This window comes from Eschrichtius robustus, chromosome 4 (genome assembly GCF_028021215.1).
Source record: "Eschrichtius robustus isolate mEscRob2 chromosome 4, mEscRob2.pri, whole genome shotgun sequence".
NCBI lineage: Eukaryota > Metazoa > Chordata > Mammalia > Artiodactyla > Eschrichtiidae > Eschrichtius > Eschrichtius robustus.
Window position 1 is genome coordinate 128,517,290 of NC_090827.1, and position 23,426 is coordinate 128,540,715.

The window sequence follows — 23,426 nt, forward strand, 5'->3', positions numbered from 1 at the left end:
CAGCCCCACATCTACATTTCTTCCAAGGCCATTTTTCTGCCAAGGGTGCTTCCAGGCAATGACTGAGCATAGTGGCATACTACTGCAGATCCCTTCCTGTATTACGTGGACCTCTTCTACTACGCAACTTTGGCTTGAGAACTGTATTCGTTTCCTAGGGCTATAAGAATTGCCAGAAACTTGGTGGCTTTAAATAACTGAAATTCTTTCTCATTCAGTTCTAGATGCCAGAATTCTGAAATCAGTAACACTGGACTGAAATTAAGGAGTTAACAGAGTCCTATTTCCTCCGAAGGCTCTAGGAAACAATCCATTGCTTGCTTCTTCCAGCTTCTGATGACTGTTGGTGACCTTGACACTAGTGGCTGCATCACTCTAATCTCACTCTTTGTAGTTACATTGCCTTCTCCTCTTCTGTTTCTTCTTTTTTGTCTGTGTGAAATTTCCCTCTGCCCCTCTCTTATGAGAACACATCTGATTGCATTTTTCCAGATAATCTCTTCAGCTCAAGAACCTTAATTTTGCCACATCTTTCACCATAGAATGAAATATTTACATGTTTTGGGAACTAGGGCCTGATATTTTAGGGGGACATTTTTCAGCATACCACAAAGTCTCACTTTTAGCATGGCCAAAGTTTTTGAAAAGCTGCACCTCAGTATAAACCACTTCCTGTCCAGTTGTCTTTATTTCCTAATTTCACAGTTGGCAGACATGCATTGCCATCTGAAGATTCTTTCTGCCCACTGCTGCTTCCTTCATTTACACCCTTCACTGTTATGTCCCTATATTAATCTTTTGCCTGTATAAACCTTCTTGGCTTTTACCATTGGTCAACCCCAGAACTAGCACAGTGAGCATATTAACAGAGTGGCCATAGTAGCAGAGATGGAGGCTACATATGGGCCCATGAGCATGGACTCCCACTTATGAAGTCCAATCTAGCCACTGATACTTCTGCATATCAAACCAGTTTGCAGCAAAAACCAATGCTGAGAAAATGACATGACACTACTACTTGGGTAGACAAAAAATCCACTTAACAACAAGTTGAATACATTGGGCATTTTCCATTTTGGAAGGTCCAGCATTTTGTTCTCTTAAGGATAGAGAACAAAATTCTGAATGTAGGTTTGCATTTTAATCCCACAAAGACTCACCCACAACCATTATCTATGGGCTTACGAAATACCTAATCTATAAGCATGGAATCCCACACAACATAGCATGTGACCAGGGACTCACTTGACTGTGAAGGAAGTGCAGGAAGGTACTCTGCACAGTGCCTGGGGTAATAGGCATTTATCAAATATTTGCTAAATTTATGAATTACGTGTTTTGTATTCATATGATGTAATATAAAAAATGTTTATTAGCATGCAAGATAATAGCTAACATTTATTGAGTCCAGACTTTACAATCATTGTCATTTAACTCTCACCCTATCAAAAATGGTCCCCCAATTTATAAATGAGGAAAATTTGCAGAAATAGATTACATCAGTTCCCTAAATTTGCAGTTATTAACTAGAGGAGTAGGTTCATAACATACGTTGCTCAACTCCAGGGCCTGTCTTTACCCATCACTTCTTAAAGAAAACATGATGAGCTTTTATCAAGTAGAAATGCAGATCACAAAAGTAATGTATACATTTTGTGGTTAATGATGCCAATTTAAGGATATTCTTTGAAAATTCAGGCTGCATCACTACACTACGAAAAATTGTGAATAATATAAATGACAGTAGTGATGCTTCTAACATCAGAGAAGACAATCTTTAAATGACAATGAAAAAATTTAAATATATAAATTATTACAAAAATGTGTATTATGAAGTCCTAAGACTTTAGCCCAGGTACTTGGTCTTAGCACAATATTCTGTACAATTCAACTTTATCTCTACTAGAGTTTTGGTTTCCATGTAATTTTCAAACAAAGAATTATTTAATACAGCAGAGAAAAAATTTTCTGTAAAATTTTTAATTTGAAAATTGCACTTTTGACAAAGACTAAGGAAGAGCTAAAATTGTCAAATAACCACATTATTTTACCTAATATTCTGTCAGGTACCTTGTACATACTATACATTTGGATATTTTCTAAATATACAGCAGCAACAATAATCTTTTATAAATAATTAGTTATGTTCATAATGAGTTGTTTAATACATTAAATTTTTTTCTTTTCTGAAGGATATTTCAGAGCCTTTGAAATATGTGAGCACACACACATATAAATATATATGTCAACATAGTTTAAGAAACATTGTTAAGGAATAGTGCTACTAGCTGCAACCAGAATATATAGTGTTATCATGAATATTAAAAATTATACATGAATTCCATAAAGTTGTATCTGTTATGGCCTTTCAGAGATAAAAATTTCAAAATGCATTCTAATATAATTAAAGCACTAAGTTAATCAAAATCCTTTCATATTATACAGAAAAAAAAAAAAAAACTCTACTAAATACATTTCCTATAAGAGTCATGTGTGCTTTTCTTAGCCCCTTTCCTGTAGTTGGTGCTCCGATGTACCAAGGCATTTTGTTAAGTATTTTCACATTCAGGTTGGACTTATTCTGCTAGTTTTTTAGGGCACTTTTCAGCATAGTCCTCTACACTCTTCCCCCTAGATTTTTCTAAGCTGCTCTTGCTCAACTCAAGTACATTTGTCAGCAACCAAACAGGCAGTTTCTCAGGAAGGTCAGCTGGCATCCCTGTGCCCAGATGCCTAGTCAACAGCATGCAGGTGAGCCAGGGCTGCCCACACTCCAGAGAGTTCTGCCCACACCCCACTGCAAAACTTATCTGTCATCCAGTGACTCCAGCCTCTCACTCTCCATCTGAAGTCTCAACTTTAAGCTTGGTGGGGCTTCTTCCAAGTGTAATCCTTTCTTTTTTACACCCCATCATCCCTAGAGCTAGTAGCTGTCCCCTACACTTATTATTTTATTCCTTAGGTTTTCTTTACTTCATGTGCAGTCAATCTCCTTTTACTAGTTAATTAATCCTTCCTTAAGTTTTTGTCGTTTTTCACATTGTTACTGTGTTTTCTGTGTCCTTCCTGGACACTAATACAAAGTAGAATAGTTATTCAAAAGCAAACCTTTCTTCCCTACTTGAGTTCCTAGGCAAGTGTTTAAATGACATAATTTCATCAGTAAGGTCATTTGTTGGCTGTAAGAGAGAGAATTATTAACTGAGTTTTAAGAAGAACCTGTGGGCTGTGGGTTCATCTATCTATAAGGCATATCTTTTATCATTGCCACAATCTGCTCAGCAATGCCTTTTTGCCATGTCATGTACTAAGTATTATCTGGTACAGTCACTGACACCAGCATTTCAGATTGACCGCAAGTCTCTTTCAAATGTGTATGTCAGTGAAAAACAAGATAGAATTCAAGATGGATGAGAGGTATACATTTCCCTTGGAAAGTAATGAGATCAGGGATCAGGAAATGTTTGCAGAAAAGGGGAAGCATCAAAGTTTCTAGACCACCTTGATACTCAGGTGCAGATCAATTTGAGGACAAATGTATACAGGGATTTCTGCTGTAACAGAATATATGCATTCCATACAAACCTTGCATTCTGCAAAATCTTAAAATACTCAGGACTTCTGGGAAAAGGTGTTTGAGCCAGTCTACTTGAAACTAGTGTGATTCTATAACAGGGATACACATGTATAGTAACAACAAACAAACAAACAAACAAAAACCTTTGGACCTTGAGAAATAACTCCATTACCAAAGGCAGGCAGCTTATGATGGCTGTAGACCTCCTAACACGGATAATAATTGTACCCACCAAAACGAAAACTAAGTGAAAACACTGGCTTGTAGACTCCTGAGATAATATAGATGTAACTGGACCTCTGAGCACTCCGGGGGGAGTTGTAACATGCCACGAACCTAGAATTATGTAAGCTCAGGATGTACATCTTTATGAAAGGACATTCTGCAGACATCCATTTTATCATTAAAATAAAGTAAAGCCAGTAGGACTCCTCCCTGGGCAGTAGCCCAGCTTTCTCCTTTCTTGCTGAAGATTACAGTTCTATTTATGATATTCTGGCTCTCTTTACTGCAGAAAATGGTTCATACTCCAACATATGTCTATTTTATTGTACATAATTTTCTCATTATCTAATCTCTGATAAGTTAATCGGTATTTTACAAACGTGTTGAAGCAGTATGCAATGTATATGAAACTTGAATACCTGAAAATTGCTTTCCTCAAAATTCTTTGCTCAGTCACCTTTTTGAAAGCCTTGTGTTATCCCTAGAGATGTGCATACCTCAGAAGTCTGATGGCTTATATTATTAATCATTATATCACTTCATGTACTATACAAGACCCAAGTACAAAGTCTGATATATAAAGCAGAGTGTTCTCTTACTTAATGATGGTACAAATTATGTTCCCAATCATGTTTCTTTGTCTTTAATCGCCAAAAATACTAAAGCCAAAATTGAATCTCAATTTTAATTTTTAAAATATGTTGTATCCCATGGATTTTTATCCAATCACCATGGTGAATGAATGAATGAATGCAAGGATAAAAGATCTTACAGTTTATGTTTCTTTCTTGTATTTTGCTTTGTTTTGCATCAGAATTTCCAACTCCTAGAGGAAGATACCTATAAACTAGAGAAAATTAAAAATTATTTTTCCCAAATGTAATTGGGAAATGAAAAATGGTATATACACTATTTCTAAGAGAAAATGTCTGAGAGATTAGTTACTTTAAGTATATATTAGTTACTATCAAAATAATAGACAAGAGAGTCTCTTAACAGTTGTTCTTAGAGCTATTATTTTGTAATTTTAGACAACCTGTACAATACACCAGAATGCCTTAATTTTGTCTGGGTTTAAAGAGTCCCACATTCATCACAAAAACTCAATCCTTATTAAAATAATAAGACAAATAATCTGGTTAAAATTGATATATATACAAATAAAATGCCAACAGACAATTGTGATTCCAGGTTTACAATATAGTGAATCATCAGTTCTTTATAAAACATTTTAATCATTGAAGAATTATTTTTGAAAATGTGGTATAATATAATAGCAAGGTCAACTTATGAATGCAAGTTAATACTGGTGAACATTTAATGTGTGTAAACATATTGCTTTTTTTCACCAGTGCAAAAATAGTTACAGTATATCAAAAATAATGACAATTTATAAGGTATATATTCTCCATAAAACTTCTAATAAAACCTCTCAACTGGACAAACTCTTGCATATAACTAAAAGAGGACATTTCAGAGGATATACCCACAATAAAGGTAATACAATAAGTATAGTTGAAGAAGCACACTGATTGAATTCAAATTTTAGCTCCACTTGTTTCTAGGTAACAGTGGACAATTTATGTGAAATTCAATTTTCTTATCAACAAATAAGAATAATAATAATACCTACACCATGTGGTTATTGTGAAGGTTAAATGAGTAGATCCATAAGGTAAAAACCTCATTAAATGTTAGCTATAGTTAGTGCTGTTGTTATTTTCAATTCAAACAATGTTTTTAAATCACAATAAAGAAGAAGTGGTATAGAGAGGGGGATCAAGATGGTAGAGTTGCACTCTCCCCACAAACACATCAACAATAAATCTATATTAAAATTATCATGGAAAACTAACTGGAAACTGGCAGATGAACACCTCTACAACCAAAGCTACATGAAAAATCTCTATGTAACCTGAAAGGACAGAAGAAAAAAAGGCATTGGTTTGGGACCTATGCCTCTGAGAAGGATCTGTACGGAAGAGAGGGTCTGCATGGGTGGCCCTCACCCTAGGGAGTGAGCAGGTGGAATCACAATCTGGCATCCCAGTCCTGGGGTGCTGCACGGAGGAGACAAGCACCCTTACCTGCTGGGAAAACCACTAGGACAGACAGAGGGGCTGGAGAAGCCCAGACTTCCTCTCTAGGAATGCACACATGCTAACAGGGTAGAGAGAGCCTCGCACTGGTGGCTGTTGCCTCACCATACTTCCCAGTATGAAGGGTGAACACCCCAGCCCCACTAACTCCACACCACAGCCTGGTGTGAGATGCAGGCCAACTGAGCCCTGGGAAAAGAGTTGGTAGAGCTATGCAAAGACAGACCAGGGGCCTGGGATGTGATCTGGCTGGAGCCAAGGCAGCCAGGGACAGCTCATACATGGGGCAGCAGGTGGGGCAGCAGGTGGGGCACCAGTGCCGGCCATTGTCAGCACACACACACGGCAGTACCACCCCTAAGCACTGAAACTCTGGCAGACAGGGCCCAGGAGAGAGCTCAATCTAGCTATGCAGAGAAAACCTGGGAGGCTCAATAGTACAAAGAGGTTTGTCTCTCAGCAAGAGTGTCCCAGCTCCACCCACTCCACACTGTGGCTTAGCACTATATCTGGACCAGAAAGTACCTGGAAAAGAAGGCCACAGAGGCAGCCTCAGATCTCTGGCAGCAGCTCGGCCACCTAAATTCCTGTTGCCAAACACCCTGACCTCCAGCCCCAGCCTACTCCACACCACAGCCTTGCAATAGATCTGGGACCTGGGATGAATACAACAGAGAAAGGGACACGACCTTGGGCTGCTTCTAAGATGAACTGCAGATGCCTACACAGGTGGGGCATAGGTCCTCTGTGAGTACACAGGCCTCACTTGCTTCAGCAATCTTCTCCTTTGGGGCAAGACATGAACTCAAGGGCAACCCAACCCTCAGCACTTCTATTCCAACAGAGGGAGAAGACCCTGCACCTGACCAGACAGCAACAGGCACAAAGCACAGAGGAAGCTCTGCCTCACACCCTGCACAGGCTATGGATATTCCAGCACCAACCATATTCCCTAGCAAGGGTATAACAGCCAGCACACCTTGAGGAAAAACATGGCTGGTGTCCATATCAAAACCAGCCCTCACACCAAAAACACTGGACACACACAGTCTAAACAGGGGTGCTCCCACATAAAAACACCCCTTTAAGACCACAGTAGGTAACTATTTCTCCTCAATTCATAGAGATAGAGAGTGTTAATTAAAATGAAAAGGCAAAGGAACTACTCCCAATAAAAACAGGAGAAATCTCCTGAAAGAATAATAAAACATAGTTCACCCATCTGCTATCCCCGAATTTCAAAAGGTGGTAATAAAATGCTAACAAATTAGAGAGATTATAGATAGAAATGCAGCTCACTGTTAACAAGTAACTAGAAACTATAAAGATGAACCAATCAAAAATAGACAATTCACTTGTCAAGATAAAATCTAATCTAGAAGCAATGAATAGCCAAGGATGAATAAGTAATCTGGAAGACAGAATAGTGGAAATCATCCAATCAGAACAGCAGAAAGACAAATGAAAAAGAAATGAAAGCAATATACAAGATCTATGGGATGATATAAAACTTGACAACCTGCACGTAATACGAATTCCAGAAGGAGAAGAGAGAAAGAAGGGGATCGAAAATGTATTTGAAGAAATTATGGCTAAAAACTTCCCAAACCTAAAGAAGGAAACAGGTATCAGGGTATAGAAAGCACAGAGGGTCCCAAATAAGATGAACCCAAACAGATCCAAACCAAGACTTACCATAATTAAAATGGCAAAAATGAAAGATAAAAAGAGAATTCTAAAGTCAGCAAGAGAAAAACAAAGAGTCAGTTACAAGGGAACACCCATAAGGCTATCAGCTGATTTCTCTGCAGAAAATTTGCAAGCCAAAGGTAGTGGCATGATATATTCAAAGTCCTGAACAATATTAAGCCTACCCTAAAAAAAATTATTGAACAGTCTTCTCTGAATAGAAGAGAAGCAAGGATATACAGGAAAGGGAAAATCACAAAAGGAAAGGCAAATATATGAGGATTGAGGATGACTTAAATAAGCAAGTATGTAGATTAAAAACAATAAAATTACTGCAGAAGTGATTATAACTACAATAAACAGTGAAAGGATAAGCATGAATATGTAAAATGTAACATTAAAGTCAAAATATGGGGGAGGGGAGTATTAAAATGTAAATCTTTTAGAATGTGTTTCAACTTGAATGACTATCAGTTTAAATTAAGTAGATATAGTTATGGGTCAACATACTTGTACTCCATGGTAAATACAAATCAAAACATACAATAGATTCACAAAAATAAAGGAAATCAAGCATACTACAAAAGAAAATCATCAAAACACAAAAGGAAAAAGAAAAAGAAGAAATGAACAAAGAAAGGCTACAGAAACAACAGGAAAACAAGGAGTAAAATGGCAATAAGTACAAACCTATCAATGATAACTTTAAATGTCAATGAACTAAATGTTCTGATCAAAAGAGAGAGTGGCAGATTGGATATAAAAACAAGAACTTTCAATGTGCCACCTACAAGAGACTCACCTCAGGGCAAAAAACACACCAAGACTCAAAGTGAGGGGATGGAAAAATATATTCCATGCAAATGGAAACAATAAGAAAGTGGGGATAGAAATACTCATACCAGACAAAATAGACTTTTTAAAAAAAGGCCATGGGGGCTTCCCTGGTGGCGCAGTGGTTGAGAATCTGCCTGCCACCGTGGGGGGACACAGGTTCGAGCCCTAGTCTGGAAGATCCCACATGCCGCAGAGCAACTAGGCCCGTGAGCCACAATTACTGAGCCTGCGCGTCTGGAGCCTGTGCTCCACAACAAGAGAGGCTGCGATAATGAGAGGCCTGCGCACCGTGATGAAGAGTGGCCCCCACTTGCCACAACTGGAGAAAGCCCTCACACAGAAACGAAGACCCAAAACAGCCATAAATAAATAAATTAATTTTTTAAAAAATGCTTTCATGTTCTTTATTAAAAAAAAAAAAAAAAGGCCATAAAGAAAATCAAAGAAGAACATTAGATAATGATAAAGGGATCAATACAAAAAGAGGATATTATACTCATTAACATACACACACCCAATATAGGAGCACCTAAATATAGAGAACAAATACTAACAGACATAAAGGGAGAAATTGACAATAGTAAAATAATAGTAGGGGACTTTAACACCTCACTAACATCAATGGACAGATCATCCAGACAGAAATCAGAAAGGCAATGGAAGCCCTAAATGATACAATAAAGCAGTTGCACTTAATTGATACTACAGGACAAGAAAAAGAAAAGAAAAGAAAAGAAGGAAGGAAGGAAGGAAAAGGAAGAAAGAGAGAAGGAAGGAAGGGAGGGAGGGAGGGAAGAGGGAGAGGGAAAGGGAGAAAGAAAGAAAAAATCAGAATGCACATTCTTTTCAAGCATGCATAGAACTTTTTCCAGGATAGACCACATACAAGGTCACAATAAGACTCAACAATTTTAAGAGGATAGTAACTTTTTCAAGCATCTTTTCTGTCCGCAATGGTATGAAACTAGCAATCAACCACAGAAAGAAAAACAGGAACAGAATGAACACATGGAGACTAAACCACATGCTAATAAAAAACCAACGGGTCAACTTGAAATCAAAGAAGAAATACAAAAATACCTTGAGAAAAATGACAAAGACAAACTTACAAAATCTATGAGATGCAGCAAAAGCAATTTTAAGAGGGAAGTTCATAGCAATACAGGCCTTCCTCAAAACACAAGAAAAATCTCAAATAAACAACCTAACCTGACACCTAAAAGAATTAGAAAAGAAGAACAAACAAAATCCAAAGTCAGCAGAAGGAAGGAAATAATAAAGATCAGAGTGGAAATAATTAAAACACAGACCAAAAAAAAAAAAAAAAAATACAAAAGATCAATAAAACCAAGAGCTGGTTTTTTGAAAAGATAAAAAAAAATTGGCAAAACTCTAGCTAGGTTCACCGAGGAGAAAAGAGAGAGGACCCAAATAAACAAAATAAGAAATGAAAGAGGGTAAATAACAACTGATACTGCAGAAATACAAAAAATCATAAGAAAATAATATGAACAGTGATATGCCAACAAATTGGACAACCTGGAAGAAATGGACAAATTTCTAGAATCATACAGCCTGCCAAGACTGAGTCAAGAAAAAGCAGATAACTTGAAGAGACCAATCACTAGAAGTGAAATATTTAGAATCTGTAATAAAGAAACTTCCTCCAAACAAAAGTCCAGGACCAGATGTCTTCACTAAGGCAATCTACCAAACATACAAAGAAGAACTTATACCTATTCTTAAACTTTTCCAAAAGATTGAAGAGGAAGGAAAACTCCCAAAATCATTCTATGAAGCCACATCACCCTGATACCAAAACCAGACAAAGTACAAAAAAAGCAAATTACAGACCAATATCTTTGATGAATATAGATGCAAAAATCCTCAACAAAATATTTACAAACCAAATATAACAAAACATAAAAAGGATCATACACCATGATCAAGTTGGGTTCATTCCAGGAGCACAAGAATGGTTCAACATATGCAAATCAATCAATGTGATACACCACATTAACAAAAGGAAAGAAAAAAGTCACATGATCATCTCAACAGATATAGAAAAACATTTGATAAAATTTAACATCCATTTATGATAAAAAATCTCACCAGAGTGTTTATACAGGATATATATTTCAACATAATAAAGGCCATTTATGACAAATCCATAGTCAACATTATACTCAAAGGTGGAAAGCCAAAATCCTCGCTGCTAAATTCAGGAACAAGACAAGGAAGCCCACTCTCTCACCTGTTCACTTCAACATAGTATTGGAAGTACTAGCCACAGCAATAGGACAAGAAAAAGAAATAAATATTATACAAATTGGAAGGAAAGAGGTAAAACAGTCACTGTTTGCAGATGACATGATACTCTATATATAAATGCTCAACATCACTAATTATTAGGAAATGAAAATCAAAACTACAATGAAGTATCAACTCACACCTGTCAGAATGTCTATCATAAAATAGTCTACAAATAATAAATGCTGAACAGGCTGTGGAGAAAAGGGAACCCTTCTACACTGTTTGTGGGAATGTAAATTGGTGCAGCCACTATGGAAAAGAGTATGGAGGTTCCTTAAAAAACTAAAAGAAGAGCTACCATATGATCCAGCAATCCCACTCCTGGGCACATATCTGGAAAAGACAGAAACTCTATAGAAAAGATACATGCAGCCCAGTGTTCATAGCAGCATTAGCTATAATATCCAAGACTTGGAAACAATTCAAGTGTCCATCAACAGATGACTGGCTTAAGAAGATGTGGTATATATATATATATATATATATATATATATATATATATATATATACACAAACACACACACACACACACACACACACAATGGAATATTACTCAGCCATAAAAAAGAATGACTTTGCCATTTACAGCAACATGGATGGACCTAGAGAATATTATGCTTAGGAGAATAAGTCAGACGAAGACAAATACTATAGGATACCACTTATATATGGAATCTAAAAAATAATACAAGTGAATCTAGATACAATACAGAAATAGCCTCACAGACATAGAAAACAAATTTATAGTTACCCAAGGGCAGAAGTGGGGAAGCAGAGACAAATTACCATTATAAGATTAACAGATACAAACAACTATACATAAAATAGATAAGCAAAAAGGATTTACTGTATAATACAGGGAATTATATTAAATATAATAACTGAGAATGAAGTATAATTTGAAAAAATATCTGAATCATATGCTGTATACCTAAAGCTAATGAATTATTATAAATAAGCTATACTTCAAAAAAATTTAAAAAAGAAGACGTGGCACACACACACACATATACACACAATAGAATATTACTCAGCCATAAAAAGGAATGAAATCTTGCCATTTGTGACAACATGGATGGACCTAGAGGGTATAATACTTAATGAAATAAGTCAGACAGAGAAAAGACAAGTACTGTATGATTTCACTTATATGTGGAATCTAAAAATCAAAATAAATGAACAAATATAAGAAAATAGAAACAGAGTCATAGATACTGAGAACATGGTGGTGGTGAGGTTTCAGTCAGCTCAGCAGTGGGGTTATCTAAAGGGTACACAAGGGGAAGGAACTGGGAGGCAGAAGAGACACTATTCACCAGGGGCTTTGGGGGAGTCCTGTCAGGAATTTACACTTTCTTGTGACTTTGCAGACTGTTGCCCAGGGCGTGCTCTCACAGGAGGGGCTGGTGTCAGTTTAAGGGCAAAATAGATGCTGAGGCAGCAATATTATGGAGTAGTTTAGCTAAATTCTCAACAGAATTTTGATAGGGATTGCATTGAATCTGCAGATTGCTTTACACAGTGTTGACATCTTAATAACACTAAGTCTTCTAATCCATGGAAACGAGACGTCTTTCCATATATTTGTGCCATCTTTAATTTCTTTCAGCAATATTATGAAGTTTTCAGTGCACAAGTCTTTCAACTCCTTGGTTAAGTTTATTCCTAAGGATTTTATTCTTTTTGATGTTACCGTAAATGGAATTGTTTTCTTAGTTTCCTTTTTGGATTGTTCACTGTTAGTGTATAGAAATTGAATTTTTGTATGTTTTGTATCTTTCAACTTTGCTGAATTCATTTATTTGTTCCAACCATTTGGTTATTTTTTTTGGTAGACTCAAGATTTTATACAAATAAGATCATGTCATCTGTGAACAGAGGTAAATTTATTTTTTCCTTTCCTATTTGGGGGACTTTTATTTCTTTTTCTTCCTTAATTGCTCTGGCCATAACTTCCAAAATTATCTTGAAAAGAAGTGGTAAAACTGGGCATACTTATCTTGTTCCTGATCTTAGAGGAAAAGCATTCAGTCTTTTACCATTGAGTATGATTTTAGCAGTGGGTTTTTATTCTATGGTGGCCTCAAGTATATTGTGGTATTCCTTCTGTTCCTGGTTTGTTGAGTGTTTTTATCATGAAAGTATGTTAAACTAATATGATTTTTAAAGGAGTTAATAACTGCAAAATTGAACTTAAAGACAATACAAAATGTAATTTAGGTGGTGTCATTTCTTTCTCCAGAAAACTTAAAACTTGCTAAATTTATTTAAGCTGTAAATATTAAGAATATTTTCTTAGACTATCTACAAGAAAAATTAGATACTTATAAATGGATATTTCAGAGCAAATTGAAAGTTGACTTAATTTGGTAGGAATAAGAACCTCAATTTCCTTGGTACTGTATTAGTAATTCAGATTTTATTACATGACCAGATACTTAATTCTCTTAGTTGTATGTGTATATATATGTATGTGTGTGTGTGTGTGTGTGTGTGTGTGTGTGTGTGTATATGCTGTAGAGTTCATATGTTCTGTTTAAATTTTAAAAGAGCATAATATCCATAATATGCCATTAACAGCCATAGCATGAAAGAAAAATAACTTGTATTACATTTAGTATTTTCCTGTTTAATATGTTAAATATGTTCAAATAATATTTTAAAATATAGTTCAGAAATTAATGCTATTATTAAGTACTTAGCAACTTTTGGTATCTTATTATTAAATTCACTTTATAAGGAAAAGTATCTTATAGGGTAAATATTTTATTTTATCGACTAAAACCCATGTTATTAGAAAGGCACTGGAATTTTTTTGCCCAGTGGTAATTGATATCACATCATTATTCAATTTTTCAAATGATAACATAGAAAACTCTTGGTTCTAAAAGTCAGTAATCGGATAGCCTCTTTTTCTTTAATTACTATAGTGACTAAAACAAAGATTGTCAAATATATCACTTGGTAAAAAGAGTAAATGACAATATTCTTCAAATAGAGCTTTTGTTAGCACTAGCAAGATCTCAAAATTGGAATTTTTGTACTTAAATGATAAGAAATATTTTTCTATGATGAACTTGATGGTATTTAACTAGCAAAGAAAATATGTATGTGTAGGTTGAGGTGGGGCTACATGGAGGAAGGACAAGATCATGGCAGGAACAATCCTAATAAATACTTTTGATAGCTTGGATGATGGGACTTTACCCAAGAATAATTAACTTCTGTTGTTGTTGTTATTATTTTAAGCTAAGCACCAACATAAATTTAAGCTATTTCAAAATTGTATATGGAAAATACAATAGTTACCTCTAAAATGATTTGACTGAGGTATTTTTAATCTTTTCAAATCTAAAAATCATTTTATTTTTACAAAATATAAAATTAATGCCTGTAGGTACTGATTAAAATGTGTCAATCAGTTAAGATGTAGCACTTAGGCAAGATTTCTGTTATCCTATAATTGTGTCTTAAATTTCATTGACAGAAAATCATTAGTTTAGATTCAGGTTTTCCTCTAAAGGAATGAAGATCTTTACTGTATGTTGAAAATCAACTAAAATGCTGATAGGCGCTTAACATAAGAGAAAATAAATGCTAGATAATTTAGTTTGGTAATCGTCAAATGTTGAGTTGATGAACACTTTTGAGGGAACAACCCCAAAGAAAGATAATCAGGCATATAAGTTATTCTTTGAATTTGTTACTATTAACTTCATACTGCTATTGAGCAATTTAACTGGTTCTTTTGATTTTTACTCTCACCTTCTCCTTGACAACTATTTCACACTTATTTCCTGAAATTTCCACGCTTTCTCTGTACATCTTCTTAATTTATAACCTTGTTCCATGTTTAACTGAAAAAAATTTAGCAATTAGAAGGAGCTCCACATATTCTCAGTATTCAGTGACTCACCTAGTAGTATCCATACCTTTATTTTCTGCTTCCTTAACGGTTGCAATAGGTTAACTGTTGTTGCTCCTGTCTCAGGTCCTTTGAAATATATACTGAGGTCCATTCTTTTTATTTTACTTAAAGTCATCAGTCTCACAATTCTCCTGTTACTTATCTACATCATTTATTTATTTCTTTACTAAATAATTTCCAAGCATATATAAATACCTGTTGGCTCTACTATTTTAATAATATTTCTTCTTCTAGATACCACCCCTCTTTTCTCTGCTCCCCTCTCCTTGGAGCAAAAAGTCCTTGAAAGAATTGATGTCTTCAATGCTTCTTTTTCCATCCTCTCTTAACCCTTTGTTTGATTCAGCTTTATCCACATGGTTTCACCAAAACTGTTTCCATCAAGCTCATCGAAGACTACTATAGGTCACAGGAATAACTGCACATTTTTTATACACTTTACCTCCAGCACACCACACTGTTCTGTCTCACCTTTTGTTTTACTCCAACCTGTTATGATTAGAAAATTCCAGGTTTCCCTCCTTATTCCTTCATCTTTTGCTTTATCCTCTCCCTTGGGGATTTCATCCTATCTCTTGGATTTAAATATCATTTATGTGCTGATTTCCCCAAACTTATATCTCCAAGCCCTAGCTGATCTGCCAACTTTTGAAGTTTTATGTCACAAAACATTCTCAGCATAGGAACTTGGAGGTACAATTAATCTCAAAATTAACATGTCTAAAGATGCATTTCTTATACCATTCTGACTTCAAACTCACTCCCATCTGTAGTTCTCCTCTTCATAACTAGCAATAACTTCACCCTTCCAATTGCTCAGTGTAAAGTTTAGAATCATTCTGGACACCTCTCTCCCAACACATATATCTGAATTGCTTTCGTGGTTCACAATTAAGTCACCTTAACTGTAATATCTTAGTCTAAGCTGTATGGATTTTCTGCAATAGTTTTTTAATTGATGTCCCAGATTCCACACTATTCTTCAACTCACAGTCAGAATTTTTTGGTATTTGATAAAATCAATATATCATTAAGAAACATTAAGAAGTGTGTTAATATTTTAAAATCAAGTAAAGTGAGTTATACTAGTGTCTTAGACATTTAATACAGTGCAAGAAACTACATTTAATTATATCCCAATTTTATCATCAGTGCATTATAAGATTTTATTATTAAAAATTAAAGTCTTTCTTGATTGAAGATTAGAGTGTAAATATTCTAGACTTCCAGCTAGACAGTGGGGGTTTTAAGTCCAATTCCACCACTAACTACATCAGAAAGAACAGGGTAAATATTTGCTTTCTCCACTTGAGTTTTCTCAACTGTATAATTTGAGACTTGAATTACATACCATGTAAGTTTCTTTCCCGCTCTGAGAATCAATTACCTTCTCAAAAATTAATTATAAGTAATTTTGAGATGATTCTAAAGTTGCAAGCTTTATATATGATACAAAAATAAATATAATTGGACATACAAGTTTTCCATATGTTTCTGCTTAACCTTTTAGATATAATAGTCAATGTACTGAGAAAAAAGACAAACTCTATTATTAAAATCACTACAGACTTGTTGACAAAAATTCAGAAACTTCTTTTCTATAAATTATTTAATCACATTTTTTATACCAAGGGATGCTATGTTAAAAAGAGAAAAGCATCTTAACTTTAATGATAGCAAAATTTTAGGTTCAGCTTTATTTAATTTTAGAAGTACTTTGGGACATTATTTTGCCTAACGTTATATTTCCCCTCATCTTCTTTGAAATTATTTTATATTTTATTCATGTAGCTTTGTGACTCATTAATACTTCAGTATTCAGGACCTGTCTCCTACAGGTAGTAGATTCTGTCTCATGGTATACTATATTTTTATCTGTCCTTAACAACATGGACCAGTTGTGATACTTCTGTATAAGCACATAAGAAGGGACTCAGTGTATGCATGGAGACTGAATATACATGAATGCACTTCTTAAAACTTTATTAGTATACACCTAGGAATGTCAAATTCCAAGTTGAAGAATAGAATTATGTGGCATATTTACGAGAGAAAGATTCCAGTTGTGTTTAGTAAATAATGACAGACTACTGATAGTGTAGAGTAAACGTGGTCTGAATTTACACAAAGAAAATTCATATCTTGGGCAAAAAAAATAGGCAAGAGGCAAGAACTGTATTCCCTATGCCTAAAGTTTACCTAATCTTTTGGAGTTTTGTTTGTTTCCTTGTAATCTCTCTGTGAATAACATGGCCTAGGAACTCTCAGTAATAAATAATTATCAACTATTGCTTTTAATGTAATATTGAGTCAAGTACATGAAGGGATATTTAATTGATCATTTTTAGTTTTCATTTTCACAAGCCCATATATTTTTAGATGTTCCTAGTATTACTGATTTATAGGCCTTTTTCTCCCCCCTCTGAAGACCAATGTCAAAACAATGAATAGAATATACTCACCAACTTTTAGAAATGCTACGTTAGAAATACTAAAACTAGACATGTTTTAGTTCTTATCTAGTTAAATCCTCACTACAGTGCAAGGTAGCTATTATTATTCTCATTTCACAGTGAAGACTCAGTGTTTTGAAATTAAATGAATTGAGTAAACTCTAACAGTTGTTGAATTTTTTCTACTATATACACTGTTTCCGACAGGCATGGTACACCAGTGTGGGCAGGTACTCATATACAGGACTGCTTCACTGAATATGTACTACATATGAGTTCTTAAATATTTCTTAGGAATTTGATACCAAGAGATGATTAGTAAAGGCCACGTCACTTTTGATTTTTTTTCCTTGAATAATTTGCCTTTCTTATAGTGTTCTGGTCACTAGCATCATGTCATTAACTTAGAGAAATTTATTTTTTTTAAGAAAGGTATTTTTAGTGTCAACAAGCAACCTACAACCTGGTTCATATTCACTTTATATTACTTTCATTTTAGAAGTAAAAACAGTTTTCCAACAGAATGTCTCACTTGCTATACTGTTTTATATTTTTTGTGATTTTCTGAGATAGGAACAGAGAAATGATGATGTTAATACTTTCAATAGCTCTAAAAGTGTAGTGGGAATTATGATTTCATAAGAAGATTAGTTATGTTGGTAAAACTATTGGATAATTTCCCACAGGATTTCTATATCAGGGTTCATTTAATTATATCCTGGAACAAGTTGCCTACATTCACTTTAGCTGTAAAGTAATGCTGAATACAACAACATCATAAGGCAGCTCACAGTGTTAACAAAGACATCTGTTAATGGTACCATGAAGAGACATGAACTGAGGTGCTTAAATGACTTTGCTAGCAAAGCATTGCCTCCTAATTTATTTTTCCAGCAAATGGAAGCCTCATTTTTCATGGTTTGGTAGTTGCATTCAAATATACCAGTAATTTCAAATGCAATCACTTCTATACAGCAAATTTTATTTTAAAACGTAAGAGGAAATTGCTAATGTTCTGCTGATAGGTAAACAACTCCTCCATCGGTTTTGTTTCAATCTTTTCTTGCTGTTTTTAAATTAATTTTAACATAATATCAATTTTCAATAACACATAGGAAGCTTGATTTTATATAAGAATTTAATATGATTTCCAAATATATGACACTGAAAAATTTTAAATGTTCTCTCTTAGAGCTCTGGAACTATGTCATTTATTCTCCCATATTTTCAGTAGCTGAAATAATTTTTACATAAGAAAATGGAAATCTTAATTAAAATATTTTTATGATTCAAATGTATCAAAATAAATTACCTATAAATAAAAGACATATGAAAATGACAATATCCTATATAGAACAGAATATAAATGCTGGAAAATTATTATGTTACCATACGTGCAAATTTAACTTCTTCAAATAGGTTATTTCATCTATCATTTTCAAGTGTAATGATGGCAATTTAACATGTATGTATATATTTTTATTTATTCTTGAATCAGAAAATATGATATAAAATAACTTTAATCCTAAATATATAACTCATGACTTCCCGGTCAAATATTAGTGTTTACCTAAAGAATTCTATATTGAATTTTGGTAAAGTTTTGTAGAAAAAAAATCACTATTTTGCCTATGAAATTGTAACAACAGCAACATTATTTAATGAGTCATTTAAGCATATGTATAAAGGAGTTTATTACTTTTCAAAATGCTCCTAGGTATAAACAGCAGAAGTTTCATGAAAATTAAATAGAACTCGAACTAACAGCATTGCAAGAATGTATAACGATAATAAAGTAACGACACATTTTGTTATGTAAGAAACAGCATGGCATGTTACATAACAGAAGATATAGGATAAACTTGCAAGTCAAGCAGACAATGATACAATTACTAACAATGATAATATTGTTGTTGCTTTTGTTGTCAATGTTATATTATAATTTACACTGATATTATGTGCTCCAAACATTTTGTACTTCTGTATACTGTATATAACATGTTCTCACATCCCTGTCAAGAAAAATGCATTATCCACTCCAAAGAGAAGGAAAAACAAAACCACATAACTGATATAGAATGAGGCCAGGACTTGAACACAACTTGACAGTCAGCAGACCAGAGACTAACATTTTAATTGTGAAATATAAAGAATCATGTATAATAAATTTTTAAAAATTGATTTATTTTTTAAAGGAATTCCTTTATTTTTATTATTTATTTATTTATTTATTTTTGGCTGTGTTGGGTCTTCGTTTCTGTGCAAGGGCTTTCTCTAGTTGCGGCGAGCGGGGGCCACTCTTCATCGCGGTGCGCGGGCCTCTCCCTATCGCAGCCTCTCTTGTTGCAGAGCACAGGCTCCAGACGTGCAGGCTCAGTAGTTGTGGCTCATGGGCCTAGTTGTTCCACGGCATGTGGGATTTTCCCAGACCAGGGCTCGTACCCGTGTCCCCTGCATTGGCAGGCAGATTCTCAACCACTGCGCCACCAGGGAAGCCCAAAAAATTGATTCTTTTACAAACAGTCCATGAGAAGGAAGGAAAGGCTATAAACAAGAAGCTGAGACACTCCCTCCTAACACAGGGATACGGTGACTCAGGTAGTTATCTCAAGCCTCATACTCCTCCTGACAGATGTTCTGGTTTCTTATTCACAAGGGAGAGGGGTGGTGGATCAGCCTGTTGTGCTACCCTGTGCCTACTCAGTGGTTAGTGCAGTGGTCATATCCGTGCACTGGAGCTGAGGGACATGTCCTATGTCTTGATGCTCAGATACAGTTATTTTGGACTGATGGATCTCATGTGACTTTTCAGAAGCATAGGCATTATAAGGCAAAGGACTACCTTTTAAAAGGGAATGTGTTTTTTTTTAATATATAAATTTATTTATTTGTTTATTTATTTATTTTTTGGCTGTGTTGGGTCTTCATTGCTGCATACTGGCTTTCTCTAGTTGTGGCGAGCAGGGGCTACTCTTCATTGCAGTGTGTGGGCTTCTCATTGCAGTGGCTTCTCTTGTTGCGGAGCATGGGCTCTAGGTGCGTGGGCTCAGTAGTTGCAGCTTGCAGGCTCTAGAGCACAGGCTCAGTAGTTGTGGTGCATGGGCTTAGTTGCTCCGCGGCATGTGGGATCTTCCTGTATCAGGCTCGAACCCGCATCCCTTGCATTGGCAGGCAGATTCTTAATCACTGCGCCACCAGGGAAGCCCTAAAAGGGAATGTCTTTGGCCACAGAGTATGCAGTCGAGGCCAACAGTGGCCTGTATTTTTGCCATATTAAGCACAAGGGATAGTTTATGATAACACACCATATCACTGGAGATTAAACCAGCTGGAAACACCATTGTTCCAAATGTCATCTAGTCTCTGCTCCTCCAATGCCAACACCCACACAAAACCACGAACCAGTAACTACATCACATTCTCCAACACAGCCAACAGAAACCCAGGCTAAAACACTGCAGGAATCAAGGACCTAACCTACCAGCACCATTGCACCCTTGTGCAACAGATGGGAATGGCAGGGTGACAGTCTTCAAATGGCCTTAAGCCTAACAAACTCAAGCGTCTCTGGCACAAAATCCAGGCATGAGCTCCACGAAGGGACTCTGTGTTGGAATCAGTATTTCTGCTGTGGTGCTGCTAACATTTTTGGTTCTTATGTATTTATACATAAGAAACAAACTGCAGCAACTAGATATGTGTGTCCAAGTACTTGATGATATCACATTATTTAGGATGATTTTTATGTCATGGATTAAGACCCAGTGGCTCTCTAGGACTTTGTTCCCATGACTGTGAAAGACAGTAATCAGATATCACTGTGTGAGACTCCTTTTAAGCTTCGGGATTATTTTCGTGTGTCAGTTTCACCCAACATTCCGACATGTCAGTGACATTGGTTAGAGTGACCCTCTAGTTAAAATCTGTCTGGTGTTAATGATGTTCGTAATATAGTCCTATTTTTTATCCTAAAACTGACTATTTCTGGTTGTTGCAGAGCTCTCTACCAAACATGAACGATTTAGAAGTGTATATTGTCTTTAGACCCCATGACTCTTATATCCTTCTAGAGAATACTCAGTGGGGAAACAGGAAATGAACTTTCTATCCTGGTCACCAAAGCTGTCAAGAAGCGAGAAATAGTAAAATCAACAAATCTGATTTAAGACCTAAAAGGCTTCTCTTGGAATTATTTCATGATTATTTCTTTACTTGTTTTTATTTTTCTATTGTAACTGCAAATGTTATATTTCTTGGTTTTCATCTATTAGAGATAATCATTTCCATACCTACCTTGGTGTATAGTGGTAATTGCAATGAGATGGTACTGGTGAGAAGTCTTTGAAAAGTAAAAATCACTACAGAAATCCAAGGGTCTTTTAAATTTTAGTTTTCAGTAATATCTAGTACCAGTGTTCAGGAAATTTCAATGATTTTGCATTTGTAAGTCTCTTGCTATATGGTACCTCTCATTTTTTTCTTTAGATAACATTTCTTTTTTGAAAAAAGATTTGATGTTGGATAATTTGGCTATCATCTTACACTGTAGATAAAACTTATAAATAGCTGAGAGGTAGAATGGATAAGAGGGAAGTATGTAGTTAATAAAACTCTTCTGTAAATATACCATTCTTATAGGATAGACTGAATTTTGTTTTGTTTTTGATCTTTCAAGACACAATTGAGATTCCATTATCTACTACAGTCTGTCTTGAGACATTAGGACAGTGATGAAATTCAGACTGTATATTTAAACAAAAAAACCTTGCACATCTTGGAGAAGTATCAGAAACAGTCTTTCACTGATGGCTGTAAAGATGATTGGACTAATTTTCTGAGTAAATGAAAATGTGAAGGACTTTTAGTAACTGTCTAGTTTCATTTATATGTAGACTCATAATTAATGCTTCTAAAAAATTTTAATTGATGTTTTTTACTTGTTATATTTTTCATACCCACAGTTATAAATATTTATCTTTAGTCTGTTTCCTTCAGTGTTTCTAACCCATCAAAGAAGTCTTTTGCCTGAATTATATATGGGAAATAACTGGCATTAAAAAAACAAACAGAAAACACCAGATGTTAAGCACTGTGAAAAATTATGTTTATTCAGTGAAATGGATGGATTGCAGTCTGGCCATCACCGAGGACGATAGAAATCCTTTCCTCTCTGAGCAACATAACATTGAAATGCGTAGTAAAAATATTTTGAAAATATTTTATTTGACTCTAAATTATTCACAACAAAAGCTTGACTGACTTATGTCTGACCAAATTTTGAATAACTGTTTTGATCAGGTGACAATATTAATTACTTCAAATCTCTGATTCTACTTGATTGTTTTATATTGATTGATTTTTATGCACACACGAGCCTGTGATGCACACACGCCCAACCTGAGAGCTAAATTATCAAATCTATAGTAAAAAGGATTATTTTATTAACACTTTTCCTAAAAGTAGATAATGTTTGTAATCCAAAAAATGCATTTGCTTTACTTTAAAAAAATGAACATTCACAGTTCACCCTAACTGGTATCTAAGGAGTGCTTTTAAACTTCGGCATTAAAGTTTCAAATGCCCAGAAGACAAAAGCTGATGACAGCATGGGAAATAGAGCGTAAGCTAAAGTCTGAGATCTGTTCTGTAGAAATGGCTCCTAAAAGCATCCTTGATGATTTACATGTTACTAAAGCTAATGCACATATCGTGTGTTTTCATTCATCACGGTAGACTAAACCCTGCTTTTGAATTATTCCCTTACTTAGAATACACGGATGCTTGAGGAAGATTCTCCCTCTAAAATATTATAGTGTTCTTCCGAAAAACATGAAAATCCTCAGAAATCACGCAAGAGTTTCAATTTAGTTTAAATATGCTAATAACACCAAATAAAGACCTCTAGTTTGTAGCTGACCTCTAGCCTTTTTACATTTCTGCTGACATTTCCAAAAGCAAGCCTTCTACAATAAAATATATTTAAAATAAATTAAGGGAGAATTTGAAAATTGTCCTATTGTCCCTATGAAACTTACTTTGGTGTTTCAGTTATAAAGTACTAACAACATAATAATGCTCACCTAGTCAATTATGCATATATTTTTGAGAATATTTTTAAAATGCCATCTCAAGTCCTTTCAAAATTTTTCATAAGTACACGTATTATTGTCCTACTATGTCAAGTAAAACGAAATTTACAGTTAATTAAATTTTAAAAAGATAGGGCTTCCCTGGTGGCGCAGTGGTTGAGAATCTGCCTGCCAATGCAGGGGACATGGGTTCGAGCCCTGGTCTGGGAAGATCCC

General features: G+C 35.0%; 1 pseudogene; it reads left to right on the forward strand.

Moving 5' to 3' along the window:
• Window positions 1-21,287, forward strand: part of LOC137763531 (hepatitis A virus cellular receptor 1 homolog) — a 36,073-nt pseudogene extending 14,786 nt beyond the window's left edge.
• Window positions 21,288-23,426: the final 2,139 nt, after the last annotated feature.